Raw genomic sequence first — 15,359 nt, forward strand, 5'->3', positions numbered from 1 at the left:
GATGCACCCTTCATCTTTGACAAGGAATGCAATCAAGCATTTCTAACCCTCAAGGAAATGCTAGTCAATGCACCTATCATGATAGCACCAGATTGGAAATTTCCTTTCGAAATCATGTGCAATGCAAGCGACTTTGCTGTTGGAGCAGTCTTGGGACAAAGAAAAGAAAAACATTTCCACCCAATCTATTATGCTAGTAAAACTCTAAATGATGCACAAGAAAATTATACAACTACAGAGAAAGAGTTACTAGCGGTGGTGTTTGCTTTTGATAAATTTCGTTCTTATCTTGTTCTTTCTAAAACAATAGTTTATACAGACCATGCAGCCATCAGGTACCTCTTCAAGAAGCAAGACGCAAAACCCCGTTTGATAAGGTGGATTCTACTCCTCCAGGAATTCGACATCGAAATCAAGGACAAAAGAGGAGCAGAAAACACTGCTGCAGATCACCTCTCACGCTTAGAAGACCCAGCTTTGGAGACAACCAGGGACGAGCAAATCAACGAAAAATTTCCCACGGAATCCCTGGAAATGATGGAAAGCAGACAAGAACCATGGTATGCCGACTACGCTAATTTCTTAGCCAGCGGTATAGTCACCAAAGGATGGCCACATCATCAAAGAAAGAAATTCTTTGCTGATGTAAAGCATTACTTTTGGGAAGACCCCTATCTTTTCAAAATGTGTGCCGATCAACTCATCCGAAGGTGTGTCCATGGTAATGAAGCACGAAGAATACTCCGTCATTGTCATGAAGGTCCATACGGAGGACATCATGGTGCCTCAAGTACCGCAAGAAAGGTATTTGATTCTGGATTTTACTGGCCAACCATTTACAAGGATGCACAAAACCTTGTAAAGACATGTGATGCCTGCCAAAGATCGGGTAATATTTCTTCCAAAAACGAAATGCCTCAAAATGGCATTCTCGTTTGTGAAATCTTTGATGTGTGGGGACTCGATTTCATGGGACCTTTCCCGCCTTCAAAAGGAAACAAATATATACTTGTGGCGGTCGATTACTTGTCTAAATGGGCAGAGGCCGAAGCTCTTCCAACAAATGATGGAAGAGTAGTAGTAAAATTCCTAAAAAAATTGTTCTCTCGTTTCGGCACACCAAAGGCATTAATAAGTGATAGAGGTACCCATTTTTGTAATCATCAACTCGAAAAAATCTTAACAAGATATGGGGTCTATCACCGGGTCTCAACAGCATATCATCCTCAAACAAATGGGCAAGCCGAAGTGACTAATCGAGGTTTAAAACGAATACTTGAGAAAACCGTAGGGATAAATAAAAAAGAATGGGCTGACAAACTAGACGACGCTTTATGGGCTTTTCGAACCGCTTATAAAACCACTATAGGCACAACCCCATATAAACTAGTCTATGGAAAAAGTTGTCACTTGCCAGTAGAAATTGCTCACAAAGCCTACTGGGCAATTAAAAACGTAAACTTAGACTTAGAAGTTGCCGGTAAGAATCGATTTTGTCAAATAAATGAATTAGAAGAACTTAGGAATTATGCATATTCTAACTCCGAAATTTATAAGGAAAGAATGAAAAATTTGCATGATAAATATATTAAATCTAATGAATTTCGGATTGGAGATCAAGTTCTACTGTTCAATTCGCGACTTCGATTGTTTCCTGGTAAGTTAAAATCTAGGTGGTCGGGACCTTTTTCAGTCACCCATGTTTTTCCACACGGTGCAGTAGAAATTAAAACTCGAAATGGAACACCATTCAAAGTCAATGGCCAACGGCTGAAACTCTACAGAGGATCCATTGAGGATGAGGAAGAGGAAATCGCACTTCAAACGGTCAACGAATAAACTCATACCCGACATGTTACAGGTAAGTATACATTCGAAACTGGTAAAATCATCTAACCATTATTCGGAGATAAGGGGCATGCACACAAGCACGTTAAAAAAAAAAAAAAAAAAAAAAAAATTTAAAATTTCACCCGGCACGGGGCCGTGTTCGCTGAACACGGGGCCGTGTCGAGGCGACTGTCGGGATAAAACCCTCTTTTTCTATCAGTTACACCATTCCACACGCCCCGTTTCGCCGAGAACTCTCTGGTTTAGAGCGATTTTCTGCCGATTTCGAACGTTACCACCAAGCCTAACAACGTCAAGGTATGATTCTATCCTTCTTAGTAGTTAGATTAGTTACTTGCATGTAGTTAAAACATCAAAAATTGGGGGAAATCTAGGGTTCTTCATGTTCATCCGGATCGAACTCAAAATTTTTGATGAAAATTGTTAGTAGTAGTTTAGAGTAGAGTAATAGGAAGTAAATAGCCATGTATTGTTGATAGATTTGTCCGATTTCCAACTAAAAACACAAACCCTTGTTCTTGAACCGAAAAACTCAAAATTGAAAGGGTAAATGGTTTGATTTTGGAAAAATGACACTTAGGGTTTCATTTTCGGGGGAAACCGCTGCTATTAGGCTAAAAATTTTCAGGTTTTCGAAACCGGGACGAAAAAATGAAAATTAGGTGTTACAAACGCCTGAACACGGGGCCGTGTTCGCTGAACACGGGGCCGTGTCCAGCCCACTGTTTGCAGTTTTCAACCCGAATTTCCATGTTTCGCACTAACTTTTGTTGTATTCTTTTCAGATGTCCAAATTCACACGGTTCAATGCCAGCGAACTTGACGCCAGGGCTCGCTATGAGGTCCTACAAACAAGGCCCGAAGAATATCCAAGGCGGGCATGTACCGATCTTCTGACAATGGTAAACCAACTGGACCGCTTCAACAACATAGTGACGGGTCCACTGCACGTTGCATTGACTACCCGACTTCGGTCGGTCCACCAATGCACATTGGAGTTCTATAGCACGTTCATCTTCAACTCGAGACGCGACCCGTTTGATCACGAGGCGGTCGAGTTTCGATGTGGGGGTACGACCTATAGAACATCCATGGCGCAGTTCGGATCGATCATTGGGCTGTACAAAGACGAAGAAGCGGGGAACGAAGAGAATACCGGGGGATTGCGAGACTTGGACGCAACAGAACGCCAAGCCGCATGGGCTCAAATTGGTGAGGGGATCTACAACTCCAGCAGCACAAAGAGTACCAAACTGAGAGACCCGTTATATCGCTACATCCACAGGCTCCTCACGTACTCGCTAAACCAACGCCATGACAGTAGTGGCGTTGTTGGGGTTAGAGATTTGGTTGTCCTTCACTGCATCCACAACCGGAAGCCTCTCGATGTTCCTTACCTCCTACTGCGGAACATGCACTTGAACCGCCTTGCCTCTGCTCCTACACCAATCTTCTTCGGGGGATGGGTGTACCGTCTTTTCAAGCACTTCGCGAACATCCCGAAGTCCTTCGAAAGGAGCCCATGGTCGGGACGGGTTGATTACCATATCTGCCGGGCCATGAACTTGCTCTATGAAGCGGAGGACGGGACGGTGAGCTTTCAGAGGACGCAAGGCTACGCATGGAACCCGCAAGAGGCTCTAGTTCTTCATGCACCACCTCCACAGTACCAATACCCTCCCCAAGGCGAACAGGGTCAATCCTCCTCTCAAGGAGGCGGTTTTCCTAATTTCCAAAGTTTGCATGATCTTTTGCAGGAAAACCTCATGTGCACCCGGAACACCTACAACCTCGCCAACAACACACACCTCCGGGTAGGAGCTATCGAACGCAGCGTCAACGACATACAAGATGACATCGGTAGCATCCGGGAGTACATGGCGAGGCAGGGAGGCGGAGGTGAAGACAGTGATGAAGATATGGAGTAGGAGGCCGGGAGGAGCAAAGGGCTAGCTGGTTATGAGCCCACAGGTTTGATTACCCTTCCTATCGAACAATTCATGGCCTGCGTGCCATTTGTCAAGACAATTTACTTTCCTTAACTCTTTTCTTTTTATTTTTACTTTGTTTTTACTTTGTGTTGGATAATGTTTAACTATGGTAAGATTAGGATGTTTGGTGCTTGGTTGGATGGTATTGAATGCTTGAACAGGTGCAATGCAAGGGTTAGAATGCTAAACATTAGCACTCGCAGCCCTAGGAGGAAGAAACCGGGAGAAAACCCTATTTTTTCGGCTAACAGACTGTCACCACGGGGACGTGTTCACCCAACACGCCCCCGTGTCCATCTCCCAGTTCTGCTGTTTGGCTACTGACCTGCAGATTTTTGTCGAACACGTGGCCGTGTTCACCCAACACGCCCCCGTGTTCACCCTCTGTAAGTTTTTCGTTACTGGCAGTTCTCCACGGGGCCGTGTTCAATGAACACGGGGCCGTGTCCAGATCGCCAGTAACACAAATCTTTGTTTTTAAACACACTTTTACATATTCTAATCAACCAAAAACTCTTTTTTTGGACACATTGAGGACAATGTGTAATTTAAGTGTGGGGGGGATGCTAAAACCTTGGAATTTTGCAAAATCCTAAAACAAGCCTTACACAAAACTCTATTGGAACCGCTAAACACCCCAAATTTTTTTTTTTCAAAAACTTTTTCATTTTTTTATTTATTTACTTGTCTTAGTTTAAGTTGGGAATAACAAGTTATAAAAGGGTTATATTTTTACAAACTTACAACCGATAGCGTCGTGATAAAAAGAACTAACATAAGAAAATTATGAAACGGTATAACAAGTCTAGCTAAAATTCGATTATATATGCTTGGTCACATTAAAAACCCATTCCCACAAAAAGTGAGTTTTGAGCCTTTATTGAGCATAAAAATACACATATTTAGATTAAATGCTCATTTTTCGTTTCTTGTGTGAATAGCCGCTCGGTCTTTACAAATCTAGAACTTGCCACGACGATACATTCCCGGTCCTTACCAACTTAAACCCAAGTAAGTAAATGATGGAGGCATTAGGACTAACTATTTTTCTTTCAAAACCATTATTTTTCATTTTTTTTTACCTACCCAAAATCCCCCTAGAAAACCCCTTTGAGCCTAAACCTTTCATTTCATTACCCCAAAAACAATTTTTTTTTACCCACCAAAAACCTTTTTCATTTTTTCACCTTTATTTTAGTAACATACTCGGTTTTTCATAAACATACCCTTTACGTGACGAAAAAAAAAAAAAAAAAAAAAATGATGAAGTCAAAAACAAACATAAGCTACAAAAAGCTTGTTTGGAGAAATACTTCAAAAATAAATGTCACCAAAAATAAGGTATTTCACGAAAAACCGACACTTGTTACGATTTTCGCCCTTTTTACTAACCACTAACCAACCACCCACCTTTAAACCCAAGCCTTCACCCCAAAAAGACCTCTTGATATTTACAAAGGTAAAAGTTAAAAAGGAGGAGGATTGATCGCTTGGCAAGCATATGGAGAATGTAAATCCGTGCCGCTCTCGAGCGATTCACTTAAATATACACCTTCGGCCGAGTGATTGAGTGATCTCCCGTGAGGTATGTGAACTTGTATATAAATGGAATTTTAATAAGGCATGCTATGCCAAATTAAGTAGTTTATCTTATGAAAAGTTCAAAATAAACCATGACGAATAAGATTGTAAATAAAATAAAAATAGAACCTATCTAAACCTTGGATTCCCGACACTCTAGGACAAGTTGAAAAACTTCTCTTCTACCTATTCCATTTGGGAGTGTAAGCCACATTAAAAAGAGTTTTGCTTGAGGACAAGCAAAAGTTCAAGTGTGGGGGTATTTGATGTGTGTAAAATGCAACATATAAAACACATCAATTAAGGCATAAAACTAACCCTTTTTAAGTACTAATGTTGGACAAAGAGTGTTTTTGTCTTCCTTTTTGTATTTTCAGGATGAAATGAGCTCAAAATCACAAAAGAAGCAAAAAGACCACTAATTCTACCATAAATACAAGAAAAGGGACAAAAGTGAACTGCCCGGACCCTCAACGGCACCTCCCAAGACAAAGAGAAGAGAAACAGAGCCTGAACACGCCCCGTGTCCAGTGAACACGGGGGCGTGCCCAGGAAGCAGCAGAAAAGACAAACCAGTAGAAGCTTCCATTGCTCACCACGGGGCCGTGCCCAGCGGACACGGGGGCGTGTTGAAAGTACAGCAGGCGCATTAATTGTAATTCGCAATTACAATTAATGAAGAGAGAGAATGTCAGACGGGCACGGGGCCGTGTTCAGCGAACACGGGGCCGTGTCCAGCGTTCTGTTCAGCCTATAAATAGAGGAGCTTGGTTTCATTCTCTCTCATCCCTTGGCACACCACCTCTCTCACACTTCATCCACCACCCACCACCACCATAACACCATCATCCACCACCATCATCCATTGTCCATCATAGAGTGTGTGAGTCGTCTCGGGATCCAAGATTGATCGTAAGAGTTCTTGACAATCAAGGCCATGTTTGCCTAAGTCTCTTACATCACTTGGTGAAGACAAGTGTTTAGTATAATACTTTTTATTTTTAATCTTTTGCACTTTTTATTTGGTTTTGTATTAATGACTTTAATAACTAGTTACTTATGTTGAAGGTGATCTTTCCTTATCGTTTGTCCGTGGTGTCTTGGCATTATTTTACTGTCTATATAAAATAAAAGATTTTCACCATTCATATCTCCACGGTCTATATGGAGGTATGTTGGCTACCTGGTCGGGGGTTAAGGGAACGGTTTGGTAAAGGTCTTGCCCTTGTTCAGCGTTTAGAGGTCCTGCTTGGGACCTGGGTCAAATTTAGTAGGATCTCCTTCAATGCCCATAGGTATTGGATGGCGGGGATCCAAACTCTTTGACCCCCTCATAAGCTAACTACTATTAATACTATAACCCGGCTATTTAGGACTGTATCCCTGCTGACTCAGACTACTTAGCCGAGGGTAACGTCACCGCCAAAAGCGGGGCCTACCATAATTTGCATTAATAACTTAATTCATTATCTTTCAATAATCCGACCCTTTAGGATTGTATCCTTGCTGACTCAAACTACTGGGTTGAGGGTAACGTCACCTTCAAAAGAGGGGCCTACTACAATAACTAAGATAATCTCTTAAACAAGTGCAAAAGTGCGAAAATAATCAAAGGTTATACTAATACACGTGTCGGATCCAAGTGATTCATCTTGTCTATCTGTTTTTATTTTATTTTCTTTTTCAGCATTTAGTTAGTTTTTATTTTTCTTAGTTTAAAACATTTTTCTAACTTTTTGATTTGATTAGACGTTGAGGATAAACCGGTATTAAAAGCTCTTGTGTCCTTGGACGACCTCGGTATCTTACCAACACTATACTACGTCCACGATGGGTGCACTTGCCCATATGTGTGTTTAGTGTTAGTAAATATCGTGTTTTATAAATTTAAAACTTGGCTAAAAGTGTAAAAAGGGCTTAAATATATATCTAAAAATATAACACACTTCACGCACATCACAAATTCACATATAATTAAATAGTATAAAATTCGACAAAGTAAACTTTGATTTATCCGACTATCCTCTTGGATTCTCTCGTTCCGAGTTCAGCTTCCATTCCACGAGAATCCGTCGTTCTCATTCCTGCATTACCTACCAATCTCAAGCACATTGTTAGTGAGATCCTTACCCAAACATATTGAAACCAAGCATACCTGCATACGTACTTGCGTGCTTACATATTCGTGTCTACGCATATTTTACTTACATCCAATTCTTGTTTAACTTGTTCGTATACACTTATCGTGTTCGTACATTATTTATACGGTGCTTATTCTTGGGTTTAGAACCCAAAAACATCAAGAGAACACCCAAAATTTGGTTTAGAAGGCTTACCATAGACCACGGTTGATATACTGAAGCTTACGATACATTAAACAACTTAGTTAACAAATTTCAGCATTCTAAACATTGGGAGGCCGTCGGCGACGGCTTTTAGTTTTTCCCGTAGCTTAAAAACCCCGTAGACAGGAAAATAGGACGTCGGAGCAAACTGAAAAAGCACGAGGCGTCGGCGACGGCCCATAGGGGCGTCGGCGACGGCCTCTGCTTTTGCCATTTTTCTGCTGTGCTGCTTTCGTCGTTCGAATGCACTAAAACTTGCATAACTTTTAAACCGTTTACCCGTTTAACCTCCCGTTTCTTCCTACATGCTTGTACATTCACATTCTTTCATATGAACTTAAAATCCTACATCCGGATTAAGGAAATTCTTAACTTACATGCATTCGACTTATAATCATTTTCTAACTATTTGACCCGTTCGAGCGTACATCAACATAATCTGATTATTTGACCTCAATCTCATATGAACTTAATAATTTTGTTGACATCTATCATAAAAGATTAAATTCTCGGATGTCTTGTATCCTCTTAACCCATTATCGCTCAAATGCTTATTTTCGACCCGTTATGGTTAGTTATGCATTAAATGGTTTATGACATACAAAACCATACTCCACATTTTCACACTAGACCATAACCATTACACTAGTCGAATAGCTTCCTTATAGTCTACTTTAAGATTGTTCGCCCAATATACCCATCAAGGGCGTCTTAATCAACTTTATTCCCATTATGCACAATGAAAGACTTCAACGCATAATTGACATCAAACATCATGTCTAATTAAATAAAGCATTGTATTACTTAAACAAACTAAGAAGTGACTACGGAAATCACTTACCTTGAGTACTCCAATAAGTGTATTTGTCACCTTGCCTTATCTTGACCCGTTATCCTCCTATGCTTGAGCTCTCCTTGACACGTTCCTATTATCTCATTCCATTACATCCATTCAATAGTTAGTATACGTAATCATACGCATCACTAATCACACTTCTATTCACGTGTCAATCGCTTAACGAGTTCAACATGTATCATAATACTACAATGCTAATCAATTTAACAATTTATCATTCCATCATCACAAAAGTCATACATGAGCTTCTAGCATGCATAATTATGTATTTACATCATGTTCATTATTCTTTCAAAATTCCATACTTAGAATGATAACATTTTCTAAGTTAGGCAACTTGTTTCGACCCGTTGGTGCAATCATATGCATAAACTAGTTGGTAAGTGTTTTAGACACTTAAAACAATCAAATAACTTACTAATAATTTATTAAAATCAGTAGTTCATGATTCATACAAGTGTGCATAACAATACAACTATTTTTACTTATTATTTATACTAAAAACGTGCAGCAACTTTCTGCGCAGCAGCTGTTCACGACACATTTTAACCCATTTATCTTCTGATTCAGTTCTTCATGTTCAAATATGAAATGATCTACACTCAGAGACATTTCTAAGCATATAAAGATCGTAAAAATCGGACGCTCCTATGATTTTATATGATTTTTACAAAATCAGCACAGAAGCTGAAATGCTTCCAAACAGCTTGCTGTCAAAACAGTATTGCCGACTTTGGGCACTGTTTTGGCCTATTTAACATCCGAATTCAACAAACATGTTCAAACACAAAACGAAATATGTTTAAATAGCTTTTTGAGCATGTAAGGCTCGACCTCACAGGTCCTTCCTATGATTTTATATGATTTTTGCAAAATCGTTGCGCAACAGATTTTAATTCTAATCAGCTTTGTTACTCGATACACGTAGCATGCCATTTTGTACACAACATCATAACTAAGCACTTTTCATACTTATAATACATAATCACCTTCATTACTATTTAATTAACATTCCATACAAGTGATAACACATACTAACCTATACTAGGCATTTCATCGAACACTTAGTGTGCGATCTACTTTCCAAGCATAGTGTACAAGTGGTTTAAGCATGTTCTTCCCAAATTCATCTCATGAACCATCACATTCAAACAAAATCATATTGTCACCTACATCATTTTACTATCAAAACCTAATACATAACACATGCATCGACATAATCAAAATCATCACTAAACACATGTTCATCATAGTTTTTCTCATACTCATAAACATGGTTTCCTTCTAAATCCATAAGATTACTAAAATTCAGCCATGATTCGATTTAAACATGATAACATTAGCAAGTATGCATGCCAATTTTTGATCGAATTCATACATTCATCAAAACCCACTTCACGGTTGTTCTCCAAAACTGAGAATCGAGACATACCTTGGTTACATCTTGCTTAGATTATCACTATTAAGGTTCATGCAGGTTCGATTTCGGCCAGAATCCTTCCAATTCGTTGCTTAGGGTTTGAGAAGGGCTCCCCCTTCCTTTCTTCTCCTCTGCTCGTACACACACACACACACGCCCAGAAATGGGTTGTGTGATTTTCTCACTATTAACCTAATAGTTTGGCATTTACCATGTTTCCCCCCTTAAGTTTCTTAACTTGTAAATCTTAACTTAGAATCCCACATTTAGGTACCATATTACTACATATTCTTTAGAATCCCACATTTAGGTACCATATTACTACATATTCTTTAGAATCCCACATTTAGGTACCATATTACTATATATTCTTTAATCACATTAAGTTTATTATTATTTATTGTGTCTTTTATTTTTGGGGTGTTACATAATAGCTGTAGCTATTTAGATATATTTGGTGTTTGGTAGAGTAGCTGGAGCTTTTAATAAAATGACCAAAATGAACATAACTAAAAATTTAAAAGGTTTGTGCATTAAAAAGTTTATTATCTTCAGATGTTAAAATAGTCATTTTTTTCCCTAAAAGCTTGTAGCTCCTTCCAAACGCTACTAGTAGGAGTGTTCAACCAAAAGCTTCAAGCTCCTAACCTAAAAGCTTCAAACTCCTTCAAACAAACAAAATTTTTTATTAAGTATAAGTTTTTTTTAAAGTTTAAAAGTTAGAAGCTTTTAAAAGCCTCTAAAAGCTTTATGCCAGACATACCCATAAAATGACATTGAATGTGACAATGTGTACATCAACTATCAAGTTATTAACCCTTCTACGTTTGAAGACAGATGTCACATGTTGATGAACGAATGAATATAAGTGGAACGAGCACACTTGGTTTAGGTGAAAAGGTTGCAAATATCAGGAAAAAAAAAGGGAAAAGGTTGCACAATATTTGTGAGAAAATAGGTATTGGTTATGATTCCCTAGAATTGAGGAAGAAAAGAACAAGAAAGAACTAATAGAGTGGTGGTGCATTGACAAAGACAAAACCTTTAAAAAGACCTAGGTTAGGAAGGGAAAGGTCTTGGATTCAAGTTCCACAGACGACAGGGGATTAAAGAAATTAGTCGTTGAAAAAAAAAAGAACAAGAAAGAAATTGGCGCCTTTATCTTTTGTGTTAACTTGCATGTTTGTGTACCGGTATTTTTGTACTCTATAAGTTACATTTCTTATCGCTTGTATATTTTCAAGGTTATTATTTCGATCATATTTGTAATAATAATTTATGTATATGTAAATGGTTACACATATACATATGTAATCTACTTGTTTACATATATGTAAACTACATGTTCTTCATAATCATGTTCAATTACAAGTAATGAGGGTTTTTGTTATGCTATAACACATATTTTCTAAATAACTTTCAAAGACCACCGTTTCGATTCATGTATCTTTGTTTCTTTGTTCACTCCTGTGTCATCCACTATTTTTTAGGTACCACTAGTCGGTTACCATAAGACCACTCGGGGCGGTAGCGTGATACTCGTTCATCACGCGTTGAATTGCAACGCTACACCGCCGCCACAACATGTTTCACGCGTTATAAATAAAACGCGTTACACCCACAACGCGTTAAACATTTGAAAATTCGACCGTTTGAACCATTTTGACCGTTTTAAAACGGTAACAATCAATAAAAAAAATTATCCATTTTATCTATATATATCTACATTAACCATTTTTCACACACTAAACTATATCTTTTAAACCATTTTAAACCCATTTCACACAATTTTTATATCTTTCTCAAATGGAATTCCCTACGGATTCGACGTTTCCGATGTCTAGCGATACCGATACCGATACCGAGTCGTCTTCCGACAACGACACGCTAAACTATTTTGTGTCGGTGTATAACGAGCTTGATGCCGAGTCGTCCCGCCCAAAGAAGAAGATGGTCGACCGTGATCGTATAAGTGCCAACGAAGTTTTGATGAACGATTATTTTGTGGAAAACCCGCTATACAATGCCGAAACGTTTAGAGATCGGTTTCGTTTACCCAAATAATTATTTTTAAAGATTGTTGGAGACATCGAAGCAAGCGAGGAATGGTTTCAAGAACGTTACGATGCGAGGGGCAAACCAAGTTTCACGTCGATACAAAAATGCACGTCCGCCATTCGCCAACTAGCGACAGGTAACCCACCCGATCAATATGATGAATACCTAGCTATGTCTGAAAGAACTTCACGTGAATCGAACTAGTAGGTTCTCTAGGTTTGGAGTTTCCGGATTCGGACGAGGAGTAGGTTTTTTTTTTTAAAAAAAAATTGTATGTTTCTAGTATGTTAAATTGAAGTAGTATGTTTTAAATTTAATGAAATTTTTAATTTTAGTGTTTTATTGTTAATTTCTAATTTAAAAAAAAAATTAAAAAAATTAGTGAAATTTATAATTTTAAAATGAAAATTAAAAATAAATGGGAGTGATAGAATTCCATCACTAGTGATTCCACCCCTCCTACATTTCTATCACTAGTGATGGAAATTTGGTTGATGACATGACATAATTTTATTGGACATTGAGAGTGATAGATTCTATCACTAGTGAACCACCCCTAGTCCCCTAACTTCCAAATCAACACCACCTCTTACGTATAGGCACCTGTTTGAGATGTCCTTTCCAGTAGAAAAATTAATAAATATAAATTTACCAAGATTTTCCAACCTGCATATATGCATATCATAGGATAAAAGCAAGTCATTTCAACATGAAGTTACATACATGTAAAATTGTCTAATAGCCATTAGTAGCATCACTTGATTCATCTTCAAAATACCCATTATCATTAGGCATGGTGAAGTGTTTTCAAAAAGTTTTAAAGTGAGTATGATTTCTTATATTCTTCCTCCTTTTTCTTTGTATCTTCAAATGGTATAAGGATTGCATTTATCTAAATACCTTTTGTGGCCTCATATGAATGATAGTAATGTTTTATGTTTAGAATTGGCTCTGTATTAAACGTGCCCGATATTTGATACTATATTTTTTTACCATAAATAAGATGTAATTTGAAGAAAACAATTATTATTTGTGACATGTTAACTATGTGAAAAATTGACAAGAGAAAACACATGACGTTTGTGATGGACAAAAAGTTAATGGAACCATTTCTCATTGTCAGCCATTAACGTGAAATCATGGGTTACATACATAAATCAACCGGTTAAAAGCCAAAAATTTATATTTGTTTTAGGTGTCAGCCAGTTTTATATTTCTCTTTTATAGTTTTAAGATTATTCATTATGGTGAATTTTTTCTTTAATCTGGTTGTCATGTGGTTAATAAGACAAAAAATAAAGCTACTTTTTTAATCAAAAATTAATGGTTTGTGTTCAACCAATGGTTGCAACCCAAATATATAATTTTTAATTTTTTTTCTCTTTTCATGATTTAATCAATGATTATAAATTTTATGTATTTAATAAAATATTGGTTTAGGTTAGGTTGTGAATGAAAGTGAAAAGAGTTAATTACCGTTTTCGTCCATTAGTTTGTCAAAAATCACTATTTCAGTCCATTAGTTTAAAAATTGTGATTTCAGTCCCTGTGGTTTCACTTTCGTAACCATTTCAGTCCACCTCCGTTAACCCATCCATTTATTCTGTTAAGTAAATGCGAATTGACCATAATGCCCTTGTTAATAAAAAACAAAAAGATATCTAAATGAGTTAATTACTGTTTTCGTCCCTGTGGTTTGTCAAAAATCACTATTTCAGTCCATTAGTTTAAAAATTGTGATTTCAGTCCATGTGGTTTCACTTTCGTAACCATTTCAGTCCAGTCTCCGGCATCACAACCCCACCCTCTTAATGTCCGGCGACCAATTACCCCACCCCAATTAATATCTTCCTAGCAACATCAATTAACATAATAACTTTGAAAAATAATGCTTACCTGGACATTTTCTCATTCTAAAATCCAAAATTAAAATTTTAGAACCATACATGTAAAAATAATGCCAGACTTTTACTTCTACTAAAGCCATGATGGGTCGAACCCTACAATTCAATTTTAGTCCATATGTCATACAACAATAAAATCATATAAATCCAATAATAAAATCATATAAGTCCATATTTAATTAACAAAAGGGTAATTTAGGTATTTCATGAAAAACTTAATGGTAAAATATACGGTGTTAGGAGACTGGACTGAAATGGTTATGAAAGTGAAACCATAGGGACTGAAATAGTGATTTTTGACAAACCACAGGGACGAAAACAGTAATTAACTCATTTAGATATCTTTTAGTTTTTTATTAATAAGGGTATTATGGTCAATTCACGTGTACTTAACAGAATAAACAGATTGGGTTAACGGAGGTGGACTGAAATGGTTACGAAAGTGAAACCACAGGGACCGAAATCGCAATTTTTAAACTAATGGACTGAAATAGTGATTTTTGACAAACCACAGGGACGAAAACAGTAATTAACTCAAGTGAAAAATTGGATTATATTGGGTTGTGTAGGTAGAAAAAGAAAAAATAGTTTTTTAATAAAAGATTGAGTTGGTTTGGGTTGTGATAATGGATAGTTAAACATAGGGATGGCAATGCGTCAGGTTCAGGTCGGGTATTGATAATCCCATACCCATACTCGGTTGTAAAATCGTGTCCTATACCCGACCCAGTACCCGTCGGGTATATGTCGGGTAATTACCCGTCGAGTACCGGGTATACCCACGGGTATCGATACCACCCAAGTTTACCCAAGTTTGTTAAAAGATATACACTAGGATTTCCAAATACAATTGTTACTCTTATAATTATTATATAATTTTATTTATGCAACAACTATTATAAATTAAAATATACATTACATACATAAAAGTTTTATCATAAATTAATAATAAATTTATAATATTTATACACTTATAGTTATATACTTCACAACATACAAAATATAAATACTATCATCAAATACATATGCTAAAAGAAAATTCATTTTTTTCACATTATAAACATAATAAAATAAATCACTAATAGATAAGGGTTAATGGAAAATAAAAATATAAATTAAGAACTTCGAGCATATGATCGGGTATATAGTTCGGGTAAATGGGTATGTGATTTCGGGTAATCGGGACAGGTATCACCTAATCCCATACTCGACCCATACCCGCGAAAATTTTTAAAACTAATCCCATACCCGGCCCAATACCCGTCAGGTATCGGGTATACTCGTCCCATTTGTGTCGGGTTTCGGGTATACCCGTCAGGTTCAGGTATTTTTGCCATCCCTAGTTAAACATGA

The 15,359-nt window shown here is 37.4% G+C and overlaps 1 long non-coding RNA gene across 1 annotated transcript; it reads right to left on the reverse strand.

Annotated features, from left to right (window-relative positions):
* Positions 1-7,322: 7,322 nt before the first annotated feature.
* On the reverse strand, positions 7,323-10,215 carry LOC118482135. Its single transcript, XR_004867404.1, has 2 exons — positions 10,057-10,215; positions 7,323-8,694 (listed from the first exon to the last, which is right to left on the reverse strand). It is a non-coding gene; the product is annotated as an uncharacterized LOC118482135 (long non-coding RNA).
* Positions 10,216-15,359: the final 5,144 nt, after the last annotated feature.

This window comes from Helianthus annuus, chromosome 9 (assembly GCF_002127325.2).
Source record: "Helianthus annuus cultivar XRQ/B chromosome 9, HanXRQr2.0-SUNRISE, whole genome shotgun sequence".
Lineage (NCBI taxonomy): Eukaryota > Viridiplantae > Streptophyta > Magnoliopsida > Asterales > Asteraceae > Helianthus > Helianthus annuus.